Below are 18,260 nucleotides of genomic sequence, written 5' to 3' on the forward strand. Positions count from 1 at the left end.
ATAAAGGTAAATACACAGTTCATTTCCATTTAAATACTAAGTGAAAACGTGGGTCAGTAATCATCCTTTGAAGACTGCAACAAAAGTTCATTCCACCATCTACTGTAGATGCACGTACACAGAATAAAAAGTGATTGTCTTTCTTGAGTCCTGTTGGGTGGATCAAGATGAACCAGACATGTTTCTTAAAGGTTATGAGGTACAGAACATGGTGCTTTAGGGTAGTTGGTGCTTGTCCATTTCTGGCTTTGTAGGCAAGCACAAATTGAATGTGGACAGTTATAAAAGGTCAGTAAGGCTAGCTGTGATGTAATGTGGCAGTGTCTGGATATGCACATACATTGCACATACATTATGAAACATTTGCAGAGGTCTGATGTTGAAGATGGGAGGACCTGGCATGAGGGAGTTGTAGTGGTCCTGCCTCAGGATGACAAGACACTAGACAAGAACCTGAGCTGCTTCAAATGAAAGGAATTTGCAAATCGTCTTGATAATGTAGAAGAAGAACCTGCTTTGTATTCAGGGTAGGTCTGGTATATATATATATATATATATATACACAGTGTATCACAAAAGTGAGTACACCCCTCACATTTCTGCAGATATTTAAGTATATCTTTTCATGGGACAACACTGACAAAATGACACTTTGACACAATGAAAAGTAGTCTGTGTGCAGCTTATATAACAGTGTAAATTTATTCTTCCCTCAAAATAACTCAATATACAGCCATTAATGTCTAAACAGCCGGCAACAAAAGTGAGTACACCCCTAAGAGACTACACCCCTAAATGTCCAAATTGAGCACTGTTTGTCATTTTCCCTCCAAAATGTCATGTGATTTGTTAGTGTTACTAGGTCTCAGGTGTGCATAGGGAGCAGGTGTGTTCAATTTAGTAGTACAGCTCTCAAACTCTCTCATACTGGTCACTGAAAGTTCCAACATGGCACCTCATGGCAAAAAACTCTCTGAGGATCTTAAGAGACGAATTGTTGTGCTACATGAAGATGGCCAAGGCTACAAGAAGATTGCCAACACCCTGAAACTGAGCTGCAGCACAGTGGCCAAGATCATCCAGCGTTTTAAAAGAGCAGGGTCCACTCAAAACAGACCTCGCGTTGGTTGTCCAAAGAAGCTGAGTGCACGTGCTCAGCGTCACATCCAACTGCTGTCTTTGAAAGATAGGCGCAGGAGTGCTGTCAGCATTGCTGCAGAGATTGAAAAGGTGGGGGGTCAGCCTGTCAGTGCTCAGACCATACGCCGCACACTACATCAAATTGGTCTGCATGGCTGTCACCCCAGAAGGAAGCCTCTTCTGAAGTCTCTACACAAAAAAGCCCGCAAACAGTTTGCTGAAGACATGTCAACAAAGGACATGGATTACTGGAACCATGTCCTATGGTCTGATGAGACCAAGATTAATTTATTTGGTTCAGATGGTCTCAAGCATGTGTGGCGGCAATCAGGTGAGGAGTACAAAGATAAGTGTGTCATGCCTACAGTCAAGCATGGTGGTGGGAATGCCATGGTCTGGGGCTGCATGAGTGCAGCAGGTGTTGGGGAGTTACATTTCATTGAGGGACACATGAACTCCAATATGTACTGTGAAATACTGAAGCAGAGCATGATCCCCTCCCTCCGGAAACTGGGTCGCAGGGCAGTGTTCCAGCATGATAATGACCCCAAACACACCTCTAAGACGACCACTGCTTTATTGAAGAGGCTGAGGGTAAAGGTGATGGACTGGCCAAGCATGTCTCCAGACCTAAACCCAATAGAACATCTTTGGGGCATCCTCAAGCGGAAGGTGGAGGAGCGCAAAGTCTCGAATATCCGCCAGCTCCGTGATGTCGTCATGGAGGAGTGGAAAAGCATTCCAGTGGCAACCTGTGAAGCTCTGGTAAACTCCATGCCCAGGAGAGTTAAGGCAGTTCTGGGAAATAATGGTGGCCACACAAAATATTGACACTTCAGGAACTTTCACTAAGGGGTGTACTCACTTTTGTTGCCGGTGGTTTAGACATTAATGGCTGTATATTGAGTTATTTTGAGGGAAGAATAAATTTACACTGTTATATAAGCTGCACACAGACTACTTTTCATTGTGTCAAAGTGTCATTTTGTCAGTGTTGTCCCATGAAAAGATATACTTAAATATCTGCAGAAATGTGAGGGGTGTACTCACTTTTGTGATACACTGTATATACAACCCCTGGCAAAAATTATGGAATCACCACTCTTGGAAGATGTTATGTCAATTGTTTAATTTTGTAGAAAAAAAAATAAATCACAGACATGCCACAAAACTATCATTTTTCAAAATGTCAACCTTCTGGCATTAAGAAACAATAAAAAAAAGAAACAAATATAATAGTTGTGGTCAGTCACAATTGCTTTTTTTAGATCAAGTAGAGGAAAAAAATATGGAATCACTCAAATCTGAGGAAAAAATTATGGAATCACTCTGTAATTTGCAGTTTAAAAACAAAACATCTGCAGCAGATTAGATTTGCTAATTATTCTTCAGTTTAAAAAGAGTGCTTACACCTCGGAGAGCTGTTGCACAAAGCAGATTGTCATGAATCATGGTTCCAACACAAGATATGTCAGTTGAAACAAATGAGAGGATTATAAAACTCCTTCAAGAAGATAAATCATTGTGGAATGTCACAAAAGATGTTGGTTGTTCCCAGTAAGCTGTGTTTAAAATCTGGACCAAGTACAAACAAAATGGGAAGGTTGTAAAAGGGAAGCATACTGGTAGACCAAGTAAGACATCAAAGCATCAAGATAGAAAACTTAAAGCAATATGTCTTGAAAACAGAAAATGCACAACAAAACAAATGAGAAACAAGTGGCCGGAAAGTGGAGTCAATGTCTGTGACTGAACTGTAAGAAATCACCTAAAAGAAATGGGATTTACATACAGAAAAGCCAAACAAAAGCCATCATTAACACCTAAAAAGAAAAGAACAAGGTTAAAGTAGGCTAAAGAAAAGCAATCGTGGACTGTGGGTGACTGGATAAAAGTGATCTTCAGTGATCAATCGCGAATCTGCATTGGGCAAGGTGATGATGCTGGAACTTTTGTTTGGTGTCTGTCCAATGAAATTTATGAAGATAACTGCCTAAAGAAAACATGTTAATTTCCACAGTTGTTGATGATATGGGCCTGCATGTCGGGTAAAGGCACAGGGGAGATGGTCTTCAATAAATGCCAAAGTCCACATTGAAATTTTAGACGCTTTTCTTATTCCATCAGTTGAAAGGATGTTTGGTGATGATGACTTCATTTTTCAAGATGATAATGCATCTTGCCATAGGGCAAAGGACGTGAAAACTTTCCTTCAAGAAAACATATAATGTCAATGGCATGGCCTGCAAATAGTCCGGATCTCAATCCATTTGAAAATCTCTGGTGGAAATTGAAGAAAATGGTCAATGACAAGGTTCCAACCTGCAAAGCTGATCTGGCAACAGCAAGAGACAGTTGAAGGCAGATTGATGAAGAATACTGTTTGTCATTAGTTAACTCCATGCCTCAGAGAGTTTAAACCATTATGAAAGCCAGAGGTGGTGCAACAAAGTAATAATGGTGCAGTGTTTTCTAATGATTCCATAATTTTTTCCTCAGATTTGAGTGATTCCATATTTTTTTCCTCTACTTGATCTAAAAAAAAGCAATTGTGACTGACCACAACTATTATATTTGTTTCTTTTTTTATTGTTTCTTAATGCCAGAGGGTTGACAGTTTGAGAAATGATAGTTTTGTGGCATGTCTGTGATTTATTTTTTTTCTACAAAATTAAACAATTGAAAGAACATCTTCCAAGAGTGGTGATTCCATAATTTTTGCCAGGGGTTGTATATACACTCACTGTCCACTCTATCAGACACTTCTACCTAGTTGGTCCACCTTGTAGATGTAAAGTCAGAGATGATCGCTCATCTATTGTTGCTGTTGGTCATCTTCTAGACCTTCATCAGTGGTCACAGGACGTTGCCCACGGGGTGCTGTTGGCTGGATATATTTTTTGTTGGTGAACTATTCCCAATCCAGCAGGGACAGTGAGGTGTTTAAAAACTCCAGCAGCGCTGCTGTGTCTTATCCACTTATACCAGCACAACACACACTAACACACCACCACCATGTCAGTGTCACTGCAGTGCTAAGAATGATCCACCACCTAAATAATACCTGCTCTGTAGTGGTCTTGGGAGAGTCCTGACCATTGAAGAACAGCATGAAAGGGGGCTAACAAAGTCCCTTTTCAAGGCCCTTAACCCTCAGTTGCTCAGACTGTATACTGTAATGTAAGTCACTTTGGATAAAGGCGTCTGCTAAATGCCATAAAAATGTGTGTGTGTGTGTGTGGTCCCCAGCATGGGAATGGCACTGTGTCTAGGGTGTACTTTTGCCTTGTTTCCAGTAGCTTGGTGCCTTGTTAGTAAATAAAGGATTCTATGTCTAGACCAAGTCATTATGTGTATACACATGAGATAGTGACAACATGCTTTATTGTTTTAATTTTACACAAGCATGTTCAGGATGTACTGTTTTCAATTACTATGCTGAGAAATTGTGAAACCGCATCGTAAAACTGCTGTTAAATCTAAATTGCATTAGAACTTGTATTGCCTACATATAAGACTGACTGAAAATAAAAGCTGAAACACTAAATCGCTTGGTATCCTCTGTGCCAAAATGTCTTTTAAGTGTGGTGAAAAGGAATGGCAACATTACAAAGTGGTTAATGCTTTACTGTCCCAACTTTTTTTGGAATGTGTTGCTGGCCTGAAATGAAATATCTCAGGTTCATCCTGTCTGCAATCATATAAAAGTCAAAGTAAATGTAAGAAACTGTACACATTTAACTGTTTTTTTTATTATTAGCATTTTCCATACTGTCCCAACAGCCAATACATCTACTTGTATTTAAAAGGATGTTGTGTTTACACTACTTTTCCTTCCTAGCAAAAACGTACATACCTTGAATTGGCTGAATTAATTAAATCTGAAGTGACTTGTTTAGGGTGAATCCTAAACAACTTTATATGACACTGTGTCAGCATCTTTTTGTGATGGTTGGCTGCATTTGGAGAAAGAATAGTAAACAGGTTACCAGAGACAGTGGTGGCAATTGGATAGAGCTTTGGGCTATCAACTGAAATGTTGAGCGTTTGGATCCCAGCTCTGCTATAAAGACACTGTTGGGCCCTTGAGCAAGGCCCTTAACCCTCCCTTCTCCAGGGGCAGGTACGATGGCTGACCCTGCGCTCTGACCCCACCTTCCAAACAAGCTGGGATATGCGAAGAAAGAATTTCATTGTACTGTACACCTGTATATGTAGATATGACAAATAAATGCATTCTTTTCTATTCTATCTATTAAACAGTAAAGTAAAAAGAGTTTTAATCTGGGCTGCAAATAAAGAGATGGTAAGGGGCAGTCACTAAAAGACTGTAGGAGTTTCAAAGCTTGGGAGCAGTAGCACAGCAAGTCCTCCCGCCTACTGATAAGAGTCCCAGACATAAGACTGCCAGAAGTTCACCGCCAGAAGTTATTGACATGGTTGACGAAGCTGTGCTTGCAGCTGATGCACAAAGTCCTCTCCTGCCCACCAGTAATATGAACAGCCCAGTGTTTGCATAAATATCCTGACTGAATGTAGATTACATCATTGTACCAAGGAGAAGAAGGCTGGTTCCGAACCGCAGCAGGAGCCAGCAAACCACCCACAAACAGCACTCATACAAGTCCTAAGTTTACTACTCAGCAAATTTTTTTATTTGGATAACAGAGAAGACTTGAACCATACCACGACTTAACAAAGATGTAGCAAAAAAAGTGCAAGACTGCTGTTCTGCCTCCAAGCATTTTTTAGTAACTTCTTTCAGTACGGTTGGTATTGACGTAGCACCTTAATGCAGAGCCTCATGTTAGTTCAGGTAGCATGGTGTGACGTAGTCAGCGGTTGTAATTTATTGGTTTAGCCCAATTGTGAGCATTACCTGTACATACATCTACATTTGTGTTTAATTAATACGGCACACAATGTTTTAAGTTGCAATTCACAAGGGGTATCAAACTCATTTTCATCGAGGGCCACGTCAGCATTATGGTGGCCCTCAAAGTGCCGATTGTAACGTATCTTGCTGTGATTGCAGTCTGCCTTTTAAGTCTTGGACAGTTTTCTTGGAGGCTAAATTCTGTGTTTGGTGTTAAAATGACAAATTTATACTGTATATTTATAATGTATACATTTATATTGTATTTATTTACCACAGACACGGCCTCATAACACGAGACGTACCGGTTTTTCTTCTTGAAGCACAAACTTGTATTCACTTTCCCATCTTTTATTAAATGACCTTCCTTCTGCTTCAATTTTCTCTTCTTGTACATTTTGGGATTATTTGTAAATATTTCTCAACATAAGCTGTTGAAAAACCACCTCAGTTAAACACTGATGTAGAAACAGGGCCATCTAGTGGTGGGATGCGGTCACTTTACGGGCCACAAAATCAGCATGCATTATTGGAGATGCGGTTTATGTACCATTTATAGTGTATTTTAAGACAATCATACATCTTTTAGGCTCTCGCGGGCCACATTACTGTAAGTTGCTTTAAGTCTAGCATGTAAGACCAGTGTAGTGGTCCTGTAGTTGGTCCATTGAAGCAAGTCACTTTTCTTAGGCAGTGAAATAAAGACTAATTGTGTCCATTCCTCTGGCCAGATCCCAGTCTCCCACACTTTCCTGCAGACCTTATGCAGCTTGTTAAGTCATCTCTTTACCCAACCTGAACAGTTCAACTGCTATGTCATTTGGACCAGTTGTCTTTGGCTTAGCCAGTTCTAGCATGGCACACTCGATCTGTTCCTTCAGTGGTGGTTCCTTTTCTTGAACATCTGAAATATGTATGTTCTCTACTTCATCACTGTACAATTCTTAACACTAGTCTTTCCATCGTTGACATGCCTTTTTTTGTCTTTGTTCTTCAAGGTTTAAGGCTAGCATAGTTTGGTGGGCTTCTTCACTATCTGGAACACTGGTCTGCCATTGCCTGTTTTGCATTTTCTTCCAGTTTACTGATTTTGACTGAATAATGAATCAAATCAGCTTGTTTGTCTCTTTTGAGCATCTTCTGCACTTCACGTCAAAGTTATCTGTATTCATCTGGGGACTTTGTTTTTGTGTTACGCTTCTTTCTTAACCACTCAAAAGTGTCACTGGAAATTCAGCTCTTGCATTCGTTGAAGTTTTTCTGTGCTGTCTTTAGCAGCTTTTAGCTTGACATCCTTTCTCTGCTACTACAGTCTGTCTGGTGTGTGTGGTTTCTCAAGCTTCTCAAGCTCTTCAAATCCCTTGGCAACCTCCACTTGTTATTGCTGCTTAAATGGTCATTTCTTCCTTTTAAATCTGAGCTTCATCTTCAACATCACACGGCTGTGATTAGAGTCACAATCTGCACTAAGGCATGTGCATGCATTATTAACAGAGTGTTTCCACTGCTGAGTGATCAGGATGTAGTCAATCTGGTTTTTGGTCTCTTGATTTAGACTCTGACAAGTGTGTCTGTATAGGTGGAAGTGTGTTCGTAACAGGGCCGGCGCTAGGGGGGGGCTGAGGGGGGCATTGCCCCCCCAAATTGTGTCTTTGCCCCCCCAAATTGTGTCTTTGCCCCCCCAAGCACAATGCAAGCAACGGCTATTTTTAAAATTATCTCTGAACCAATCACAAAAATGCATTTTGTTTTACAGCGTGAAGATATTTCCTTGCTTATTCCTGATTGGCTCTTTGAGTCATATAAAAATCGGCAGACTGCCCCAAACAGTTCAGTTCGGCAGTATATGTTCTGTTAGTGTGAGCGAGAGGCAAATATACTGGTAAACACTCTTCTGAGTTTAAACTGACTTCCACATGGTAATATTTGCTTAACTGTGGTTTTTCGTTGCTTTAATGTTACTTACCTCTTACATAGGTGTTGCTTAAATTATTTTATTAGCCGTTAGCGGTTAGGCTAATGAACTAATGGCAATTTAATTAAGGGGGCGTATTAAAATGAAATACAATTAGATAATCTTTTTTCTCCATTTACATAATCAACATGTATTTTTTAATCATTGGGTTTTAAGTTTAAGTTCGAAAACATGCATTTTTATTTCTTTACCTCATACATCACTTTAAGCCAGTATCAATAGCTTGGCTGTCATCATTCATGCACAAATCAAGCCTTGAATATATTTCTGGCTTCAAAAACATGACTATCAACATGCCCCCTCATTAGGTTTTACTGCCCCCCCCAAGCAAAGCAGTCCAGAACCGGGGCTGGTTCGTAATAACCAAATTATGTTCAGCACAGAAATCCACCAGTGTCTGACCCCTACCGTTTCTCGACAAGGACTATTTCTCAAGGACTTTACTTTCTACTGCATCTTCTCCAACTCTTACAAGCAAAACCTCTTTGTGATTACCTGTGATTTTAATGCAAGTCACTGCAAGTACAGTGTATCACAAAAGTGAGTACACCCCTCACATTTCTGCAGATATTTAAGTATATCTTTTCATGGGACAACACTGACAAAATGACACTTTGACACAATGAAAAGTAGTCTGTGTGCAGCTTATATAACAGTGTAAATTTATTCTTCCCTCAAAATAACTCAATATACAGCCATTAATGTCTAAACCACCGGCAACAAAAGTGAGTACACCCCTTAGTGAAAGTTCCTGAAGTGTCCATATTTTGTGTGGCCACCATTATTTCCCAAAACTGCCTTAACTCTCCTGGGCATGGAGTTTACCAGAGCTTCACAGGTTGCCACTGGAATGCTTTTCCACTCCTCCATGACGACATCACTGAGCTGGCGGATATTCGAGACTTTGCGCTCCTCCACCTTCCGCTTGAGGATGCCCCAAAGATGTTCTATTGGGTTTAGGTCTGGAGACATGCTTGGCCAGTCCATCACCTTTACCCTCAGCCTCTTCAATAAAGCAGTAGTCGTCTTAGAGGTGTGTTTGGGGTCATTATCATGCTGGAACACTGCCCTGCGACCCAGTTTCCGGAGGGAGGGGATCATGCTCTGCTTCAGTATTTCACAGTACATATTGGAGTTCATGTGTCCCTCAATGAAATGTAACTCCCCAACACCTGCTGCACCCATGCAGCCCCAGACCATGGCATTCCCACCACCATGCTTGACTGTAGGCATGACACACTTATCTTTGTACTCCTCACCTGATTGCCGCCACACATGCTTGAGACCATCTGAACCAAACAAATTAATCTTGGTCTCATCAGACCATAGGACATGGTTCCAGTAATCCATGTCCTTTGTTGACATGTCTTCAGCAAACTGTTTGCGGGCTTTCTTGTGTAGAGACTTCAGAAGAGGCTTCCTTCTGGGGTGACAGCCATGCAGACCAATTTGATGTAGTGTGCGGCGTATGATCTGAGCACTGACAGGCTGACCCCCCACCTTTTCAATCTCTGCAGCAATGCTGACAGCACTCCTGCGCCTATCTTTCAAAGACAGCAGTTGGATGTGACGCTGAGCACGTGCACTCAGCTTCTTTGGACGACCAACGCGAGGTCTGTTCTGAGTGGACCCTTCTCTTGTAAAACGCTGGATGATCTTGGCCACTGTGCTGCAGCTCAGTTTCAGGGTGTTGGCAATCTTCTTGTAGCCTTGGCCATCTTCATGTAGCGCAACAATTCGTCTTTTAAGATCTTCAGAGAGTTCTTTGCCATGAGGTGCCATGTTGGAACTTTCAGTGACCAGTATGAGAGAGTGTGAGAGCTGTACTACTAAATTGAACACACCTGCTCCCTATGCACACCTGAGACCTAGTAACACTAACAAATCACATGACATTTTGGAGGGAAAATGACAAGCAGTGCTCAATTTGGTCATTTAGGGGTGTAGTCTCTTAGCGGTGTACTCACTTTTGTTGCCGGTGGTTTAGACATTAATGGCTGTATATTGAGTTATTTTGAGGGAAGAATAAATTTACACTGTAATATAAGCTGCACACAGACTACTTTTCATTGTGTCAAAGTGTCATTTTGTCAGTGTTGTCCCATGAAAAGATATACTTAAATATCTGCAGAAATGTGAGGGGTGTACTCACTTTTGTGATACACTGTACATGTTCAGTCTCCTTGTATAATTGTTCTCTGCATCTTCTTTGTTATTCGTTGGTGCAGAACACTGGTCTAATGGTCTTATCTTTTGGCTTTCTGTGGCAAATGTGGCTCTAATGACTTAGCTACTCACTAGATTACAAGATGTTAGACATGTAGCCACGTTTCTGTGAAGCCAGACAGAAACTCCATGATGTTTTGCCACCCTCTTTGCCTAAAATGACAGTGGAAAGTGGTAGCCTAGTGGAACAGTGGTAGCCTAGTAGATAGAGCCTTGGGCTATCAACTGAAAGATTGAGAGTTTGAATCCCAGCTCTGCCGTGCAGCCACTGTTAAGCCCTTGAGCAAGGTTTCTAACCCTCTCTGCTCCAGGGACACCGTACACTGGTTGACCCTGCACTCTGACCCCAGCTTCCAATACAATATTGGATATGTGAAGAAATGTACATCTGTATATGTATAAATGACAAATAAAGCTATTCTATTTTATTCTACTCTATAAAAAACAGCACGCTGTGTCTATCCAACATCTTAAAGTACCCAGAGCCTGACCACTTAGTTTTAGACAATCCACAAATGCTGATATGCAGTCTCTCCAATTTACTACCAAGTATTGATAACTTGCCAAGTGCATTGAGACTCCAAATCTCCCACTGTCTTATTTTTATTCAAACAATTAGTGTGTGCGCCTTGAGGGCGGCACGGTGGCTTAGTGGGCAGCACTGTCGCCTCACAACAAGAAGGTCCTGGGTTCAATCCCCAGGTGGGGTGATCCGGGTCCTTTCTGTGCGGAGTTTGCATGTTCTCCCCGTGTCTGCGTGGGTTTCCTCCGGGTACTCCGGTTTCCTCCCACAGTCCAAAAAACATGCCACCAGGTTAATTGGAAACACTGAATTGTCCTATAGATACCTAGCCGCTAGATGCACTAGTGCATTGTAGTGCCGGTCCCAAGCCCGGATAAATTAGGGAGGGTTGTGTCAGGAAGGGCATCCGGCGTAAAAATTGTGCCAAATCAATGAGCGATCATGAGGATGACTCGCTGTGGCAACCCCTGAAAAAGGGAAAAAGCCGAAAGAAGAAGAAGAAGTGTGTGCGCCTTGACATCTTCTCTCTCTCAGGTCAATGCATCTTTTCTGTCTTGTGTTACTGTTTTCTTTCTCTGTTGCAAACTTTGATGAGCCAGTAGTACACTTTTCAACGTCTACCCTGTTTCCCACAGCATGTACCATGGACATTTTTATCCAGGGCAATGTCTGAGATAGTATGGTATTGTTTCTTGGACTACTCATTTGTGGTCTGTGGGATCAAAAAGACTGACAGAGCATCCCAATCTCTTATCAGCCCTGCATCCGTCTCAACATTGTTCTAGGTTGACCCAGCATGCACTTTGTCATGAAAAACTGTGCTTCAAACCACAGTTCTGGTTCCCCATGGGTGGAGTTGTGATTGCTTTTTGTCTGGAACTTCCTCTTTTACCTTACCATCAAAGGTGACCCCGCCAGGAGCACAGCTTCAGATGGTATCACTCAGGTACACTGATGATTCAGGTAACAAATTCAGTTAATTTAAAAACACACTCAAAAAATTCAACAAATGTAAAAACACAAGCAAATTTACAAAACACACCTACACATTTAAAACACACAAGCAAATGTAAACACGCTAATTAAATCTTAGGTCATTTACAAAAGGAAGAAGTAACCCTCACTCATGCATTGAATTGTAAGTGAATGTAAGTGAAAGTTTTCCCATACTGTCTTTCTTCTTTTTGCCCTTTTTTTTTTTTATGTCCATGAACTTACCACCACCTTTACCCAGATTAAACATGTAATATAATAATAATAATTATAATTATAATGGAATAAAATATGTATAATACTGAAATATTGATTATTGTAAAACTCATGTAGCCATGTTTATTCTAATAAGGAACTGATTTTTTTTTAAACTGCCCTTAGGCTTAAGAAAGCAAATTCTTAGGTGATGCCCTGAGCAAAACTGACCCTCTTTTTTTGTCTTATGTCCAATATTTTCTGAATGGAGTCGCAACACTAATCGTGGTGGACCAGTAACGGAAAATATTTATTTATTAGGATGTTAACGTCATGTTTTATACACTTTGGTTACATTCATGACAGAAATGGTAGTTACTCATTACATACGATTCATCAGTTCACAAATTTAATGTCAAACACAGTTATAATTTTGTATTTCCAATTCTCCTCACTTGCATGTTTTTGGACTGTGGGAGGAAACTGGATCTCCCGGAGGAAACCCACGCAGACACGGGGAGAACATGCAAACTCCACACAGAAAGGACCCGGACTGGGGATCAAACCCAGGACCTTCTTGCTGTGAGGCGACAGTGCTACCCACTGAGCCTCCGTGCCGCCCCGAATAAAATATGTATAATAATCAATATTTAAGTATTGTAAAACTCATGTAGCCATGTTTATTCCAATAAGGAACTGGATTTTTATTTTATTTTTTTTAACAGTGCCTAGGCTTAAGAAAGTAAATTTTTAGATGATGATCTAAGCAAAACTGACCCTCTTTTTTGCCTTAGATCTAACATTTTTGAATGGAGCAGCAACACTAATCATGGTGCTTCATTAACAGAAAATAAATGTTTTAATTTAATTGTATTTTATTTTTGTCACATTACTGTAACGTCACAGACTGGAATGAAACGCTTGCGGTAAAAAATAGAATAGGCTTTAATATGTAGGGCTGAACCAAAAACTGTAGTCAAAGTACAAGCGGGGGTCAAAGCCAGATGAAAACAAGAAAAACGGGAGACAGAAAAACCAGTGATCGAGACAATCAAAGAAAATACAAAAAAAGTACAAAAAGGGCAAGCCAAAAATCAGAGTGGATATACAAAAATGGGTCAAGCACAAGGTAAACAAACAGAAAAATAACGCTCAGTATGCATCTGAATAACAGGAGCAGTACTTCATTGAGTACATTGAGATCTTAGAGCAACATATGCTGCCTTCAAGACATCATCTTTTCCAGGGACGTCCATGCATTTTTCAGACAATGCAAAACGATGACGCCGTACTGTTGCACATCTTAAGACGTGTTTGCAGGAAGAATGGGACAAAATAAAATCTGAAACACTAAATCACTTGGTATCCCTGGTGCCAAAACATCTTTTAAGTGTGGTGAAAAGGAATGGCAACATTACAAAGTGGTAAATGCTTTACTGTCCCAACTTTTTTGGAATGTGTTGCAGGCCTGAAATGCAGGAATGGATGTTTATTAATAAATGAAATGAAGTTCAGCAGACAAAACATGAAATATCTCAGGTTCATCCTGTCTGCAATGAAATAAAAGTCTAAGTAAATGTAAGATACTCTGTGTTTTTTATTATTTGCATTTTCCATGTTGTCCTAACTTTTTCTGATTTGGGGTTGTACAAACATTAAGTATGCAAATCTTAAAAAACCCTATAATTTGTTTTTGTTTGCTCTGGGGCCATCATTGCGGCTTGGTGGGTAGTATTGCCATCTTACAGCGAGAAGGTTCTGGGTTTGATTTCCAGACGGAGCAATGTGTGTCTTTTCTGTGTGGAGTTTTCCCTGTTTCTGAGTGGGTTTCCTCCCACAGTCCAAAGACGTGTAAGTTTAGTAAGTTGGAGATACAAAATTGCCCATGATCCTGTTTGACACTGAACTTGAACTGATGAATCATGTGTAGCCTATAACTACCTGTGCTGTCATGAATATAAAATCCTAATTCATGAACTTTAAAATCCTAATTCATAAGTAAAAAAATTAATTGTTCTCTTTGCTTAATGCTTAAAGGAGTTGACATTTGTCACAGGCTCAAACAAATAACATCTGAATAACAGGAGCAACAGGTTTTACAAACAGAGAGGTATATATACAGGAACTGCATTAGAACTCAGGTGAGGCTGATCCAGCAATCAAGCTCTAATTGGCTGGCTGAGTCACAGGACTGACTGGTGCATTTTGGGAGCTGGAGTTCATTAAAGTGGATAAGTCTGTAGAGGGACTGGGAAGCGTGACACTTACACAATGCATTCATTTAAATATAGTTTCAATCCCTAATTTGCCTAAACACACAAATCAAAACAAACCAATTAATAACTTCTTAATGTAATAATAATACAGTAGATCCTTGAGTTATGAACGATCTTTTTCAACTTAACATTTACATTTTTAGCATTTAGCAGACACTTTATATCCAAAGCGACTTACAATTGAGACAGTATACATTGCAAGCAATTGAGGGTTAAGGGCCTTGCTCAAGGGCCCAACAGTGGCAACCTGGCAGATGTGGGGCTTGAACCGGTGACCTTCCAGTTACTAGTCCAGTACCTTAGCCACTGAGCTACCACTGCCCGTACGAACAATTTTCGGATTACGAACCGAAATTCGTGAAACACTCTCACTCTCTCTCTCTCTCTACATATATATATACCTGTATATATATATACAGTGAGAGAACATTCGGACAGTGGACGGTGTTTTTTCGGTGTTTTCTTTATATTTTGTAAAATTCAATATTAAAATGTCCCCAAAGAACGTGCAGAAGAAGCGCAGTGTTGAGAAAATGAAAAAAAATCGATTACATTTGTTGTTGTATAATTACTCCTGCCAGCAGCTGTCACTGTGTATCAGACAGCGAGGACAGTGAGTGAGTTTGAGTTTGGGAGACAAGAAGGAATTTGGCTCAGTAAAGTATTCTTTCTTTCGTGCAATTACACCTACAAAATACAACACTATTGAAATAATGAAGGAAATAATATGAGAGTTATTGTTGTTTCTGGTAGATACATTTTATTAAAAAAAAGAAGGAAATGTATTATGGTGTATGGTACAGCACACGTACTGAAATGTGTAGTACTACTGTGTATTGTTGTTTATTATTGTTTATTACAGTAAGGTCTATTCTATAATTTAAGATTTAAGGGAAAATATACTTGTATTTATAACAAAAAAGACCATTTAAGACATTAGAAAGGTTAGATAAGGGGGTGGTTTGGGAGGTCTGGCACAGATTAATTCTATTTACATTATTTCTTATTGGAAAAATAAGTTTAACTAACGAACATTTTGACTTAAGACCAGCCCTTTGGAACCAATTAAATTCGTAAGTCAATGGTCTACTGTAATAAGGAAAAAGGCTACATCTTTTTAATCCACTTTTCAGATCTGTTTTTGGATGTGGTTCACTCCATTTAACTGTAGCCTTAAACAAGCAAAAAACTGCAGATTTGACATAGCAGTGTGTCACTGCTCAGACACCTGTGCATTTTCAGTATGCTGTTTTCTATAATGTTCATGCTTCAGAATGGCTGAAGGACTTTTGGAAGATGCACTTAAAACAATGGTGTAGCCAAAACCCCCAAATTAAATCTGATTTGCCATAGCTGTGAGTAAGTGATTTAATGTGTAAATGCATTGCCCAGCTATGAATTGGCTCTCTGTCCGTGGTGTATTTTTGCCTTACGCTCAGTGTTTCCAGATGGCACCATGCCTCTGATCAGGATAGAGAAGGCAGTAAAAATGAATTAATATGTTCATCTATCTTTCTAGGTGAGTTAACAAAATATCTATTTAACTTGGCAATTCAAAAGACTATTCTATAAACACATTAAGTATGCAAATCTAATATACCCTATAATTTGTTTTTGTTTGCTCTGGGGGTGTCATTGCGGCTTGGTGGGTAGTAGTGTAGTCTTACAGCGAGAAGGTTCTGGGTTTGATTCCCAGGTTTCTAACTCACTGTCCATTTTATCAGCTCCACTTACCATATACAGTAGTGTTCCAAAAAATAGCAGTGATTTTAAAAAAGTGAATAAAGCACAAAATCATTATAATAACTTTTATTTCCATAAATGCAAATGCACTGAAAATACTACACTTTTAATTCTAAATCAAAACATTATCAACATTTAGCCAGTTTGTGTCAATCCTTTACAGAAAGTTAAGAAAAATGAATATTAGGCTGTTCTTTAAAAACTCAAAAAATGTATCTATAAACTGAAAATTTTTGAGGTTTCACTTTACTTTAAATTACTAAACTAACAATGGCATAACAATTGTTTCCGAGATCTGTGTTGCATGGAGTCCACCAACTTCTGGCACCTCTGAACAGGTATTACAGTCCAGGATGATTAGACTACATTCCACAGTTCTTCTGCAATTTTGGGTTTTGCCTCAAAAAAACGTGTTTTAGATATCAGCCCTCAGTTCTCTATGGGATGGATTGAAGTCAGGGGATTGGGCTGGCCACTCTATTACCTCAATCTTGTTTGTCTGTAACCAAGATGTTTTGGGTCATTGTCATGTTAAAACACCCATTTTAAGGACATTTCTTCTTCGACATAGGGCAACATGATCTCCTGAAGTATTCTGATATATTTAAACTGATCCATGATCCCTCGTATGTGATAAATAGACGTAACACCATGGTATGAAAAACATCCTCATATCATAGTTTTGTACCACCATGCTTTACTGTCTTCACAGTGTACTTTGGCTCGAATTCAGTGCTCGAGGGTCCTCTGACATACTGTCTATGGCCACTTGACCCAAAAAGAACAATTTTGCTTTCACCAGTCCACAAAATGTTGAGCCATTTCTCTTTGGACCAGTCAATGTGTTCTTTGGGAAATTTGAACCCATTTAGGACATGTCTTTTTCTTAACAACGGGACTTTGCAAGGAGTTCTTGCTGGTAAATTGGCTTCACTTAATCATCTTCTGTACTCACTGGGAACTTCAGATGTTCCTTGATCTTTCTGGAGGTGATCACTGGCTGAACCTTTGCCATTCTGGCTATTCTTTGATCCATTCAAACAGTAGTTCCACGCTTCCTTCTGCGTCTTTCAGGTTTTGGTCACTTTAAGGCATTTGAGATCAATTTAGCTGAGCAGCCTATCATTTGCTGCACTTCTCTGTATGTTTTTTCCCTCTAAAATCAACTTTTTAATCAAAGTACGCTGTTCATCAGAACAATGTCTGGAACAACCCATTTTACCCAGTATTTCAAAAGGAAATGTGCTATGACCAACCTGTGCAACATTTGCCACCCTCCTACATTAAATAAGGGCCAAAATTGACACCCGTTCTTCTGCAGAATGAATGACTTCATCAATTGAACTCCTCACTGCTATTATTTTGAACAACCCCCTTTCAATCAATGCTTCGATTACTCAGAATGAGCGGCATGCATGTCCTAATTGTTGGGTTTGTTTTGTTTTCATTACTCTACTACACTTTCAAGTAAATTTTTTGCTATGTAGAAATATCACTTCTACTAAAAACAGTGATTTATCAGGTTAATGGTGTTGGACAGCTATTTTTTTGAACACCACTGTAAATGCACTTTGTAGTTCTGCAATTACTGACTGTAGTCCATATGTTTCTCTACATACTTTTTTAGCCTGCTTTCAACCTGTTCTTCAATGTTTAGGACCACTACAGAACAGGTATTATTTGGGTGGTGGATCATTCTCAGCACTGCAGTGACACTGACATGATGGTGGTGTGTTAGTGTGTGTTGTGCTGATATGAGTGGATAAGACACAGCAACGCTGATGGAGTTTTTAAACACCTCACTGTCACTGCTGAACTGAGAATAGTCCACCAACCAAAAATATCCAGCCAACAGCGCCCCGTGGGCAGCGTCCTGTGACCACTGATGAAGGTCTAGAAGTAACCAACTCAAACGGCAGCAATAGATGAGCGATCGTCTCTGACTTTACATCTACAAGGTGGACCAACTAGATAGGAGTGTCTAATAGAGTGGACAGTGAATGGACACACAGCAGCGCTGCTGTGTCTGATCCACTCATACCAGCACAACACACAATAACACACCACCACCATGTCATTGTCACTGCAGTGCTGAGAATGACCCACCACCTAAATAATACCTGCTCTGTGGTGGTCTAGTTATAGAGTGGTATAGTTATCTTCATAACTATAATTTTGTTTCTTTTCAGTGTGTCTGTCTATGTTTTGAGTCATTATTCTGCTGTATAATTCAATTATACTTCAGCTTTAGTCAATAAAAAGACTTAAAACACTGCCATGTTTAATGGTATAATGTTTTTACTACATACACTG

Source organism: Trichomycterus rosablanca, chromosome 6 (genome assembly GCF_030014385.1).
Source record: "Trichomycterus rosablanca isolate fTriRos1 chromosome 6, fTriRos1.hap1, whole genome shotgun sequence".
NCBI lineage: Eukaryota > Metazoa > Chordata > Actinopteri > Siluriformes > Trichomycteridae > Trichomycterus > Trichomycterus rosablanca.